The 14833-nt window shown below is 40.0% G+C and overlaps 1 pseudogene; it reads right to left on the bottom strand.

Moving 5' to 3' along the window:
* Positions 1-1236: 1236 nt before the first annotated feature.
* Znf431l-ps1 (zinc finger protein 431 like, pseudogene 1) lies at positions 1237-14704 on the bottom strand (annotated as a pseudogene).
* Between the last annotated feature and the right edge of the window lie 129 nt (positions 14705-14833).

The following is a 14833-nucleotide window of genomic DNA, read 5'->3' on the forward strand; positions in this document are numbered from 1 at the left end:
CTCCGTTTCTTTTTTTCCTTTTCTGTCAAAGCATATTTTCTTTATTTGCACTTCAAACGTTATCCCCTTTCCCAGTTTCCACTCCAGAAACCCACTATCACATAGCCCCTCCCTGGCTTCTCTGAGGGTGCTCCCACAAACCCACCCACTCTTGCTTGTCTTCCTGGCATTCCACTACACTGAAGCATTGCAGCTTGACAGGACCAAGGGTCTCTCCTCCCACTGATTTCCAATAGGGCCATCCTCTGCTACAGATGTAGCTGCAGTCATGGGTGGCTCCACGTGTGCTCTTTTGTTGGGCGTTTAGTGCCTGGAAGCTCTGTGGGATCAGCTCTGTGGGATTCTTCCTATGGGGTTGCAAACCTCTTTAGGTCCTCCAATCCTGTTTCTAACTCCTCCATTGGGGACCCCGTACTCAGCCCAATGGTTTGCTTTAAAAATCCACCTCTGTATTTGCCAGCTCTAGCTGAGCCTTTCACGAGACAGCTTTATCAGGCTCCAGTCAGCAAGCATTTCTTGGCATCTGCAATAGTATCTGTTTGGTGACTGTATGTGGGGTGAACACCCTGTGGAGTATTCTCTTGATGTCTTCCCTTCAGTCTCTACTCCATACTTTGTCTCCTTATTTCCTTCTGTGGGTATTTTGTTTTCCTTTCTACGGACTGAAGCATCCACACTTTGGTCTTCCTTCTTCATGGGTTTCATAGGATGTGTTAATTTTATTGTGGGTATTCTGAGCTCTTGGGCTAATACCCATTTATCAGTTTGTGGATATCATGTGTGTCTGTTTGTGACCGAGTTGCCTCAGTAACTATGATATTTTATACTTCCAACCATTTGCCTAAGAATTTTATGCAGTCATTGTATTTAATGGCCAAGTAGTACTCCATTGTGTAAACTTACCACATTTTCTGTATCCATTCCTGTGTTCGAGGCCATCTGAGTTCTTTTAAATAAGGCTTCGATAAACATAGAGCAGCATGTGTCCTTGGGAAATGACACCCTTGACAGTAGTCACAAAAATATAAAATACGTTGTTGTGACATTAACCAAGCAAGTGAAATGTCTGCATGACAAGAACTTCAAGCCTCTTAAGAAAAATTGAAGATCTCAGAAGATGGAAAGATCTCCCATGCTCAGGGATTGGCAAGATTAATATTGCAAAAATGGACAATTGGCCAAAAGAAATCTACAGATTCAATGAAATCTCCACCAAATTTCCAACACAATTATTCAAAGACTTAGAGCAATTTGCAAATTCATTTGGAATAACAAAAAAACCAGAATAGCATACAAAATACTCAACAATACAAGAACTTCTGGGGAAATCATCATCCCCAAGCAGTACTACAGAGCAATGAGGATAAAAACTGTATGGTATTGGTACAGATACAGGCAGATCAGTGGAACAGCATTGAAGACCCAGAAATGAACCCACACTCATGTGGTCAACTGATGTTTGACAAAGGAACTAAAACCATCATGTGGAAAAAAGATAACATTTCAACCAATGGTGCTGGTTCAACTGAAGGTTAACATGTAGAAGAATGCAAATTGACCCATTCTTATCACCCTGGACAAAGCTTAAATTCAAGGGGATGAAAGAACTCCACATAAAACCAGATACTCAAACTAATAGAAGAAAACTTGAGGATGAGCCTCAAATACATGGGAAAAGGTGAAAAATTACTGAACAAAACACCAATGGCTTCTCTCCCGGTGTATGTGTTGCTGCAAAATTATAAAAAATGGTATGCTGTCTTTTACCCCCACTTGGTCAGCACCACAGTGCCCCTAGTTATCTGGTAGATATCTTAATATCAATCAGCAAAGCCTCTCACCCTTTTTGCTCTAGCCCCTATAACACTGCCTATGGCCTCTCTCTGAGCCTGGCAACAATCTGTCTACCAATGCAGTCCCCAAGGCAGGCTGTCACCATGCCAGAAATATACATCTCAATTCCATGGTGGCTTAGTATTCCAGCTGACACATACTCTATTAAACTTAATTCCCCACAAGAAACAACACACAATAACCTCTGATCCAATTGATAAGATCCTCTTCCCTCAAACTTTTCTGCCACTCATCCTTCCCTCTCATCCAATGACAGGCCTCGTCCTATCTTGTACCTGCCTTCACCTGCTTAATGACATCACTCACTCCTCCATGCCCTTTAAGATGACTGTGCTCTGTGCTGTCTTTCCCTGGCAGGTGAGCATCTATGACCGTGAAGGCTGAGCTGTTCAGTTTCAGCGGGTACAAGATCTACCTGGGACATGGGCAGCACTATGCCAAGACATTGGAAGGTTTTCCAGTTTTCTTAGTGGCAAAAGTGAGTCTGCATTCCTCTCCAAAAGGAATCCTAGACAGATGAACTAGACTGTCCTCTACAGATACACCTACACCTACACACACACACACACACACACACACACACACACACACACACACGAAACACAGGCTGAAGAAGTTCAAAAGAAAAGAACCCGCAGTACAGTCACGTTCCAGGGAGTCATTCCTGTGTGTCTTGTGCTGATATGATGGTAAGAAGAATCAGAAAATGGGAGTCAGGAAAGCTCATTGAGAGCAGGCTATAAGGACTGACAAAAAAAGCAAAAAATGTTAAGCGGGTATCAAAGATAGCAATGGTGGCTGCCAAGGCCCCCACAAAGGCAGCCAATAAACAAAAGATTGTGAATCCTGTGAAGGTCTCTGCTCTGAGATTTGGTGGGAAAAGCTTATTTGGTAAATGAGAGTTTAAAATAAAATCTGTCTTTAACTCTAAACAGAACAAAACAAACAAAAAAAGATAAATGTGGATTGGAAAACTTTTATCACAATTTTTAAATTGTAGGGTTTCTCTCCAGTATGTATTTTTCTATGTATTTGGAGACTATTATGTTGGGAAAAGGCTTTGTCACATTGGTTACATTTGGAGGGTATCTCTCCTGTGTATGTTCTTTAATGTATTTGGAGGTTAGTGTGTTGTGAAAGGCTTTATCACACTGCTTACTTTTGTAGGGTTTCTTTTGGTATGAACTCTATGTGTCTAGAGACTATTTTGTTGTGAAAAGGGTTTAACACATTCACTACATTTGACGGGTTTGCTCCTGTATGAATTCTTCTATGTACCTGGAGTCTACTGGGTTGTGAAAAAGCGTTATCACATTCATTACATATGTCGGGTTTCTCTCCAGTATGAACCCTATTATGAATCTGGAGTCTACTGTGTCGTGAATAGGCTTTATCACATTCCTTACATTTGTAGGGTTTCTCTCCAGTATGAATCCTTTCATGTATCAGGAGTGTATTGTGTTGCGAAAAGGCTTCACCACAGTCACTACATTTGTAGGGTTTGTCTTCAGTATGAATTCTTTTATGCCTCTGAATGTTACCGGGGTCTGAAAAGACTTCATCACATTCATTATATTTGTAGGGTTTCTCCCCAGTATGAACTCTTTTATGCCTGTAGAGGATACTGGGTCGTGAAAAGGCTTTATCACATTCATTATATTTGTAGGGATTCTCTCCAGTACGAATCCTTTTATGCATCTGGAGACTACTCTGTGCTGAAAAGGCTTTAACACATTCATTACATTTCTATGGTTTCTCTCTAGTATTGATTCTATTATGGTTCTGTAGGCTAGTGTGGTCTGAAAAGGCTTTATTACATTCATGACATTTTAGGGTTTCTCTCCAGTATGAACTCTATTATGTCTCTTGAGTCTACTGGGTCATGAAAAGGCTTTATCACATTCCTTACATTTGTAGGGTTTATCTCCAGTATGAATCATTTTATGCTCCAGGAGTCCACTGGGTCATAAAAAGGCTTTATCACATTCATTACATTTGTATGGTTTCTCTCTAGTATGAATTCTATTATGTTACCATAGGCTAGTGTGGTATAAAAAGGTTGTATCACATTCATGACATTTGTAGGGTTTCTCTCCAGTGTGAACTCTTTTATGTATCTGGAGGCTACTGTGTTCTGAAAAAGCTTTATCACATTCATTACATTTGTAGGGTTTCTCTCCAGTGTGAACTCTTTTATGTGTCTGGAGCCTACTGTGTTCTGAAAAGGCTTTATCACATTCATTACATTTGTAGGGTTTCTCTCCAGTGTGAACTCTTTTATGCTTCTGGAGGCTACTGTGTACTGAAAAGGCTTTATCACATTCATTACATTTGTAGGGTTTCTCTCCAGTGTGAACTCTTTTATGCGTCTGGAGGTTACTGGGTCGTGAAAAGGCTTTATCACATTCATTACATTTGTAGGGTTTCTCTCCAGTGTGAACTCATTTATGCGTCTGGTGGTTACTGGGTCGTGAAAAGGCTTTATCACATTCATTACATTTGTAGGGTTTCTTTCCAGTGTGAACTCTTTTTTTTTTTTTTATTAACTTGAGTATTTCTTATATACATTTCGAGTGTTATTCCCTTTCCCGGTTTCCGGGCAAGCATCCCCCTCCCCCCTCCCCTTCCTTATGGGTGTTCCCCTCCCAACCCTCCCCCCATTGCCGCCCTCCCCCCATAGACTAGTTCACTGGGGGTTCAGTCTTAGCAGGACCCAGGGCTTCCCCTTCCACTGGTGCTCTTACTAGGATATTCATTGCTACCTATGGGGTCAGAGTCCAGGGTCAGTCCATGTATAGTCTTTAGGTAGTGGCTTAGTCCCTGGAAGCTCTGGTTGCTTGGCATTGTTGTACTTTTGGGGTCTCGAGCCCCTTCAAGCTCTTCCAGTTCTTTCTCTGATTCCTTCAATAGGGGACCTATTCTCAGTTCAGTGGTTTGCTGCTGGCATTCGCCTCTGTATTTGCTGTATTCTGGCTGTGTCTCTCAGGAGCGATCTACATCCGGCTCCTGTTGGTCTGCACTTCTTTGCTTCATCCATCTTGTCTAATTGGGTGGCTGTATATGTATGGGCCACATGTGGGGCAGGCTCTGAATGGGTGTTCCTTAAGTCTCTGTTTTAATCTTTGCCTCTCCCTTCCCTGCCAAGGGTATTCTTTTTCCTCATTTAAAGAAGGAGTGAAGCATTCACATTTTGATCATCCGTCTTGAGTTTCGTTTGTTCTAGGGATCTAGGGTAATTCAAGCATTTGGGCTAATAGCCACTTATCAATGAGTGCATACCATGTATGTCTTTCTGTGATTGGGTTAGCTCACTCAGGATGATGTTTTCCAGTTCCAACCATTTGCCTACGAATTTCATAAACTCGTTGTTTTTGATAGCTGAGTAATATTCCATTGTGTAGATGTACCACATTTTCTGTATCCATTCCTCTGTTGAAGGGCATCTGGGTTCTTTCCAGTTTCTGGCTATTATAAATAAGGCTGCGATGAACATAGTGGAGCACGTGTCTCTTTTATATGTTGAGGCATCTTTTGGGTATATGCCCAAGAGAGGTATAGCTGGATCCTCAGGCAGTTCAATGTCCAATTTTCTGAGGAATCTCCAGACTGATTTCCAGAATGGTTTTACCAGTCTGCAATCCCACCAACAATGGAGGAGTGTTCCTCTTTCTCCACATCCTCGCCAGCATCTGCTGTCACCTGAGTTTTTGATCTTAGCCATTCTCACTGGTGTGAGGTGAAATCTCAGGGTTGTTTTGATTTGCATTTCCCTTATGACTAAAGATGTTGAACATTTCTTTAGGTGTTTCTCAGCCATTCGGCATTCCTCAGCTGTGAATTCTTTGTTTAGCTCTGAACCCCATTTTTTAATAGGGTTATTTGTTTCCCTGCGGTCTAACTTCTTGAGTTCTTTGTATATTTTGGATATAAGGCCTCTATCTGTTGTAGGATTGGTAAAGATCTTTTCCCAATCTGTTGGTTGCCGTTTTGTCCTAACCACAGTGTCCTTTGCCTTACAGAAGCTTTGCAGTTTTATGAGATCCCATTTGTCGATTCTTGATCTTAGAGCAAAAGCCATTGGTGTTTTGTTCAGGAAATTTTTTCCAGTGCCCATGTGTTCCAGATGTTTCCCTAGTTTTTCTTCTATTAGTTTGAGTGTGTCTGGTTTGATGTGGAGGTCCTTGATCCACTTGGACTTAAGCTTTGTACAGGGTGATAAGGATGGATCGATCTGCAGTCTTCTACATGTTGCCCTCCAGTTGAACCAGCACCATTTGTTGAAAATGCTATCTTTTTTCCATTGGATGGTTTTGGCTCCTTTGTCAAAAATCAAGTGACCATAGGTGTGTGGGTTCATTTCTGGGTCTTCAATTCTATTCCATTGGTCTATCTGTCTGTCTCTGTACCAATACCATGCAGTTTTTATCACTATTGCTCTGTAATACTGCTTGAGTTCAGGGATAGTGATTCCCCCTAAAGTCCTTTTATTGTTGAGGATAGCTTTAGCTATCCTGGGTTTTTTGTTTCTCCAGATGAATTTGCAAATTGTTCTGTCTAACTCTTTGAAGAATTGGATTGGTATTTTGATGGGGATTGCATTGAATCTGTAGATCGCTTTTGGTAAAATGGCCATTTTTACTATATTAATCCTGCCAATCCATGAGCATGGGAGATCTTTCCATCTTCTGAGGTCTTCTTCAATTTCTTTCCTCAGTGTCTTGAAGTTCTTATTGTACAGATCTTTTACTTGCTTGGTTAAAGTCACACCGAGGTACTTTATATTATTTGGGTCTATTATGAAGGGTGTCGTTTCCCTAATTTCTTTCTCGGCTTGTTTCTCTCTTGTATAGAGGAAGGCAACTGATTTATTTGAGTTAATTTTATACCCAGCCACTTTGCTGAAGTTGTTTATCAGCTTTAGTAGCTCTCTGGTGGAACTTTTGGGATCACTTAAATATACTATCATGTCATCTGCAAATAGTGATATTTTGACCTCTTCTTTTCCGATCTGTATCTATTTGATCTCCTTTTGTTGTCTGATTGCTCTGGCTAGAACTTCAAGAACTATATTGAATAAGTAGGGAGAGAGTGGGCAGCCTTGTCTAGTCCCTGATTTTAGTGGGATTGCTTCAAGTTTCTCTCCATTTAGTTTAATGTTAGCAACTGGTTTGCTGTATATGGCTTTTACTATGTTTAGGTATGGGCCTTGAATTCCTATTCTTTCCAGGACTTTTATCATGAAGGGGTGTTGAATTTTGTCAAATGCTTTCTCAGCATCTAATGAAATGATCATGTGGTTCTGTTCTTTCAGTTTGTTTATATAATGGATCACGTTGATGGTTTTCCGTATATTAAACCATCCCTGCATGCCTGGGATGAAGCCTACTTGATCATGGTGGATGATTGTTTTGATGTGCTCTTGAATTCGGTTTGCCAGAATTTTATTGAGTATTTTTGCGTCGATATTCATAAGGGAAATTGGTCTGAAGTTCTCTTTCTTTGTTGTGTCTTTGTGTGGTTTAGGTATAAGAGTAATTGTGGCTTCGTAGAAGGAATTCGGTAGGGCTCCATCTGTTTCAATTTTGTGGAATAGTTTGGATAATATTGGTATGAAGTCTTCTATAAAGGTTTGATAGAATTCTGCACTAAACCCGTCTGGACCTGGGCTCTTTTTGGTTGGGAGACCTTTAATGACTGCTTCTATTTCCTTAGGAGTTATGGGGTTGTTTAACTGGTTTATCTGTTCCTGATTTAACTTCGGTACCTGGTATCTGTCTAGGAAATTGTCCATTTCCTGAAGATTTTCAAATTTTGTTGAATATAGGTTTTTATAGTAAGATCTGATGATTTTTTGAATTTCCTCTGAATCTGTAGTTATGTCTCCCTTTTCATTTCTGATTTTGTTAATTTGGACGCACTCTCTGTGTCCTCTCGTTAGTCTGGCTAAGGGTTTATCTATCTTGTTGATTTTCTCAAAGAACCAACTTTTGGTTCTGTTGATTCTTTCTATGGTCCTTTTTGTTTCTACTTGGTTGATTTCAGCTCTGAGTTTGATTATTTCTTGCCTTCTACTCCTCCTGGGTGTATTTGCTTCTTTTTGTTCTAGAGCTTTTAGGTGTGCTGTCAAGCTGCTGACATATGCTGTTTCCTGTTTCTTTCTGCAGGCACTCAGCGCTATGAGTTTTCCTCTTAGCACAGCTTTCATTGTGTCCCATAAGTTTGGGTATGTTGTACCTTCATTTTCATTAAATTCTAAAAAGTTTTTAATTTCTTTCTTTATTTCTTCCTTGACCAGGTTATCATTGAGTAGAGCATTGTTCAATTTCCACGTATATGTGGGCATTCTTCCCTTATTGTTATTGAAGACCAGTTTTAGGCCGTGGTGGTCCGATAGCACGCATGGGATTATTTCTATCTTTCTGTACCTGTTGAGGCCCGTTTTTTGACCAATTATATGATCAATTTTGGAGAAAGTACCATGAGGAGCTGAGAAGAAGGTATATCCTTTTGCTTTAGGATAGAATGTTCTATAAATATCTGTTAAGTCCATTTGGCTCATGACTTCTCTTAGTCTTTCGACATCACTGTTTAATTTCTGTTTCCATGATCTGTCCATTGATGAGAGTGGGGTGTTGAAATCTCCCACTATTATTGTGTGAGGTGCAATGTGTGTTTTGAGCTTTAGTAAGGTTTCTTTTACGTATGTAGGTACCCTTGTATTTGGGGCATAGATATTTAGGATTGAGAGTTCATCTTGGTGGATTTTTCCTTTGATGAATATGAAGTGTCCTTCCTTATCTTTTCTGATGACTTTTAGTTGGAAATTGATTTTATTTGATATTAGAATGGCTACTCCAGCTTGCTTCTTCTGACCATTTGCTTGGAAAGTTGTTTTCCAGCCTTTCACTCTGAGGTAGTGTCTGTCTTTGTCTCTGAGGTGTGTTTCCTGTAGGCAGCAGAATGCAGGGTCCTCGTTGCGTATCCAGTTTGTTAATCTATGTCTTTTTATTGGGGAGTTGAGGCCATTGATATTGAGAGATGGCGTTTGGTGTTTTGACAATTATGTGACGGGAGGTGTTTCTTTTCTGGTCTAATCTATTTGGAGTTCTGTAGGCTTCTTGTATGTCTATGGGTATCTCTTTTTTTAGGTTAGGGAAGTTTTCTTCTATGAGAGATATTAAGGAATAGTGATTATTGTTTCCCTTTATATTCATATTTGGATGTGAGGTTATGTTGTGTGCTTTCATTCTCTTTGTTTTGTTGCCAAGACGATTAGTTTCTTGCTTCTTCTAGGGTATAGCTTGCCTCATGTTGGGCTTTACCATTTATTATCCTTTGTAGTGCTGGATTTGTAGAAAGATATTGTGTAAATTTGGTTTTGTCATGGAATATCTTGGTTTCTCCATCAATGTTAATTGAGAGTTTTGCTGGATACAGTAACCTGGGCTGGCATTTGTGTTCTCTTAGGGTCTGTATGACATCAGTCCAGGATCTTCTGGCCTTCATAGTTTCTGGTGAGAAGTCTGGTGTGATTCTGATAGGTCTCCCTTTATATGTTACTTGACCTTTTTCCCTTACTGCTTTTAATATTCTTTCTTTATTTTGTGCGTTTGGTGTTTTGACAATTATGTGACGGGAGGTGTTTCTTTTCTGGTCTAATCTATTTGGAGTTCTGTAGGCTTCTTGTATGTCTATGGGTATCTCTTTTTTTAGGTTAGGGAAGTTTTCTTCTATGATTTTGTTGAAGATATTTACTGGTCCTTTGAGCTGGGAGTCTTCACTCTCTTCTATACCTATTATCCTTAGGTTTGATCTTCTCATTGAGTCCTGGATTTCCTGTATGTTTTGGACCAGTAGCTTTTTCCGCTTTACATTATCTTTGACAGTTGAGTCAATGATTTCTATGGAATCTTCTGCTCCTGAGATTCTCTCTTCCATCTGTTGTATTCTGTTGGTGAAGCTTGTATCTACAGCTCCTTGTCTCTTCTTTTGGTTTTCTATATGCAGGGTTGTTACCCAAATCCCGTGGGAGAGCTAAACCTTCAGAGAGGCAGACAAGCCTGGGAAACCAGAAGAGACTGCTCCCTGCACACACATCTCGGACGCCAGAGGAAAAAGCCAAAGACCATCTGGAACCCTGGTGCACTGAAGCTCCCGGAAGGGGCGGCACAGGTCTTCCTGGTTGCTGCCGCTGCAGAGAGCCCCGGGGCAGCACCCCACGAGCGAACTTGAGCCTCGGGACCACAGGTAAGACCAAATTTTCTGCTGCAGTGTGAACTCTTTTATGCCTCTTGAGTCTACTATGTCGTGAAAAGGCTTTATCACATTCATTGCATTTGTGGGGTTTCTTTCCAGTGTGAACTCTTTTATGCGTCTGGTGGTTACTGGGTTGTGAAAAGGCTTTATCACATTCATGACATTTGTAGTGTTTCTTTTCAGTTTCTTTCATGCTTTTTAAGTTTACTGTGATTTGCAAAAGCTTTACCACACTGACTACATTCATAAGGTTTCTGTCTAGCTTGTGTTCTTTTATGTATCTGGAGAACTGTGTAAGGAGCAAAGGCTTCAACACACTGAATAACTTCAGAGGGCTTCTTTTCTGAATGAATCTTTTCATTCCTTTGAGGATGACTGTGAGCATGAAAAGCAAAGGGTTTTCCACAGTGAGTACATTCGGAGGGAATCTCTGCACTCTGACTTCTTTCATGCCTGACAAGATAATATGCACATGTGAAAGGTTTACCACACTGATGAACACTTTCATCTGGATGATTTAATGTTACTGTTTCTCTAAATATAAAGAGGCATCTGGCCTTAATTTTTTTCACTTCGTTTACATCCAAGCTTTCCCTTGACTATGGGCTGTTTTGCATCTTCCAAGATCCCAGAGATGGCAGAGCATTTATTACATAGCTTAGTTTTACATATCCTTTTTCTATAAAAGGTTTTTCCCAAATTTGAAGAAAAGCAAAAGAGCTCAGAGCTTTAACACACTAAGTGTATTCTAATATTTACTGTAGTGTTGTTCATACTATCCAGGGAAGTAATCCAGGAGAAACAGAAGCATTTCGGCATTCCTAGTACTCAAGAGAATTTATTACAAATTGCGGTTCCATATGTATTGCCAATGAAGTTGGAAAAATCATAAATTGTAAAACATTTATCATGTAGAAACAGTCTAGTATAACAGCCACCCACTATATGTCTTCTCATTGCTATGGGAGAGAGAGTGTCAGAAAAAGATTGAGATACATAGATAGAAAGATAGGTAGAAAGATAAATAGATGGAAGGATGGAAAGATGGATGGATATGATAGATAGAGATAGATAGATACATAGATGGATAGATAGATAGACAGAGAGAGAGGTACATTGTTTCCTTCAAAATCTCTTTTATATACATGGTTTGTGGTCATTATGATATATGACATATCTATGAAAGGAAGATGAACACATTGCATTCACATAATTTATCACTTTGTTCTTCATAGACAAGTGATATAGGGATGGAGGTTAATGCACAACATCCTTTTTACAACAAATAATCTGCCAATTTCACTAAATCTAACAATATCACTATTAATATCTGAATAAGCTTATTAGAAGCTTTTCCACATGTATTTGTCAACCATTCAACATGTGGAGCTTTTACAAAATTAGCAGAAATGTATTGCCAGTTGTACAGTGTAGTTGTAATAGGGTTGTCTTTCAAATGGTGATATACACTAAGGCATTGTTTCCAAGTCCACTTTCTTAAAAAATTGCATTGCAAAAACAAATCAGATAAAAGCACATGGAATACCATGGTTTTGTTATCATGTATCGATCACCAATATATTTAAAGCAGTTCTTATTTACACTGTTGCTTTACTTTCAAACTTTCAGCACACATTAAAATTTCTTCAGAGGCATATTTGTATGAGCTTGCATATAAGAAGTACCTTCTCTGTCTTCTAGAACTTTGACAATGTTCCTCAATATTTTGGTCTTCCCAATTAAAGCCTGAAATAGAGTAAGAGAAAAACGATGAATGGAAATTATGGTAAATGTAAGTTACAATGTTCAGTGAATCTTAAAGTCATGCATGCTTTACTCACCAAATTCTCTACCCATCTCAATTGAAATTACAGAAGTGCTTCAAAAGATAGAAGGGTTTTCTCCAATTTTAAAACAGGAAAGGGAATTTATACTCTTACCCATAGCATTGAGGTTCCTGTATGTCTCCAGCATGACATCTTTGTAGAGCTTCTTCTGGAAGGGATCCAGCAAAGCCCACTCTTCCTGAGTGAAGTTCACATGTACATCCTTATAAGTCACTGTCTTCTCGAGTATCCCATACATGGGTACAAAAGAAAGCACATATACAGCCATATACAAGGCTGGGAGTAATTTTTAAGAGTGAAACATAATGTATGTAACAAAGAAAGATTAGTGGCAGTATACCATTGGGGCAATTCTCCATTTGGCACTATACAAGGAACATCACGCAAACAGGATGTGGAGAAAAAGGTTGGCAAGACGGTGGAATTGCTATGAACTGGCATAAGTACTGGCCAGGATCTGGCAATAGCCCACAGTGTGAGTGAATCAAGCTGGATTACCATTCCCTTTAGTAATAGTAGGGCTCGAAGTCTCATCTTCAGGAATAGCAGGAGGCAGTTTGCGAGTCAAACGTTCAGGCACCCAGATTGGATTGTCTTGATTCTGTGGAAAAACACAAACAGCTCCCCTAGATCTCGAAATTACAGGATCTGGGATACACCATTTATCAGTTAAGACATCCTTCCACTTTACTTCTGCATTAGTCATAAGTTTAGTAGCAGCATGGCGATCCACAGCAGAGCGGCCATGCGCATCCAAAATTAAGAAATTTAGAGTAAAAAGAGCTAAAGACAACTGTTCTCTTGGTGTTCTGCCATAGGCAACTTCCCCTTTTTGTTTTTGTAAGAGCTCTTTTAAAGTACGATGCACTCTTTCCACAATTCCTTGACCTTGGGGATTGTATGGTAATCCTGTAGTATGTTTGACCTGCATAGTTTGGCAAAATGCCTGAAAGGACTTTGTAGTGTAGGCAGGCCCGTTGTCTGTCTTGAGACTATCAGGCTTTCCCCAGGCTGCCCACGCCTATGTATCCCTTCCTGTGTTCGAGGCCATCTGAGTTCTTTTAAATAAGGCTTTGATAAACATAGAGCAGCATGTGTCCTTGGGAAATGACACCCTTGACAGTAGTCACAAAAATATAAAATACATTGTTGTGACATTAACCGAGTAAGTGAAATGTCTACATGACAAGAACTTCAAGCCTCTGAAGAAAAATTGAAGATCTCAGAAGATGGAAAGGTCTCCCATGCTCAGGTATTGGCAAGATTAATATTGCAAAAATGGCCATTTGGCCAAAAAAAATCTACAGATTCAATGAAATCTCCACCAAATTTCCAACACAATCATTCAAAGACTTAGAGCAATTTGGAAATTCATTTGGAATAACAAAAAAAAACCAGAATAGCATACAAAATACTCAACAATAAAAGAACTTCTGGGGAAATCATCATCCCCAAGCAGTACTACAGAGCAATGAGGAATTAAAACTGTATGGTATTGGTACAGAGACAGGCAGATCAGTGGAACAGAATTGAAGACCCAGAAATGAACCCACACTCATGTGGTCAACTGATGTTTGACAAAGGAACTAAAACCATCTGGTGGAAAAAAGATAACATTTCAACCAATGGTGCTGGTTCAACTGAAGGTTAACATGTAGAAGAATGCAAATTGACCCATTCTTATCACCCTGGACAAGCTTAAATTCAAGTGGATCAAGGAACTCCACATAAAACCAAATACTCAAACTAATAGAAGAAAACTTGGGGATGAGCCTCAAATACATGGGAAAAGGGGGAAAATTTACTGAACAAAACACCAATGGCTTCTCTGCAGGTGTACGTGTTGCTGCAAAATTATAAAAAATGGAATGCTGTCTTTTACCCCCACTTGGTCAGCACCACAGTGCCCCTATTTATCTGGTAGATATCTTAATATCAATCAGCAAAGCCTCTCACCCTCTTTGCTCTAGCCCCTACAACACTGCCTATGGCCTCTCTCTGAGCCTGGCAACAATCTCTCTACCAAGGCAGGCTGTCACCATGCCAGAAATATACATCTCAATTCCATGGTGGCATAGTGTCCCAGCTGACACATACTCTATTAAACTTAATTCCCCACAAGAAACAATACACAATAACCTCTGATCCAATTGATAAGATCCTCTTCCCTCAAACTTTTCTGCCACTCATCCTTCCCTCTCATCCAATGACAGGCCTTGTCCTATCTTGTGCCTGCCTTCACCTGCTTAATGACATCACCCACTCCCCCTTGCCTTTTAAGATGACTGTGCTCTGTGCTGTCTTTCCCTGGCAGGTGAGCATCTATGACCGTGAAGGCTGAGCTGTTCAGTTTCAGCGGGTACAAGATCTACCTGGGACATGGGTAGCATTATGCCAAGACAGATGGGAAGGTTTTCCAGTTTTCTTAGTGGCAAAAGTGAGTCTGCATTCCTCTCCAAAAGGAATCCTAGACAGATGAACTAGACTGTCCTCCACAGATACACCTACACACACACACACACACACACACACACGAAACATAGGCTGAAGAAATTCAAAAGAAGAGAACCCGCAGTAGAGTCACGTTCCAGGGAGTCATCCCTGTGTGTCTCGCTGATATAATGCTAAGAAGAATCAGAAAACAGGAGTCAGGAAAGCTCATTGAGAGCAGGCTAGAAGGAACAAGAAAGGAAAAAAGGCTAAGCGGGTATCAAAGACTGCAATGGTGGCTGCCAAGGCTCCCACAAACGCAGCCAATAAACAAAAGATTGTGAATACTGTGAAGGTCTCTGCTCTGAAAGTTGGTAGGAAAAGCTAATTTGGTAAATCAGAGTTTAAAATAAAATCTGTCTTTAACTCTAAACAGAACAAAACAA

Source organism: Rattus norvegicus, chromosome 17, assembly GCF_036323735.1.
Source record: "Rattus norvegicus strain BN/NHsdMcwi chromosome 17, GRCr8, whole genome shotgun sequence".
In the NCBI taxonomy this organism is placed as follows: Eukaryota; Metazoa; Chordata; class Mammalia; order Rodentia; family Muridae; genus Rattus; species Rattus norvegicus.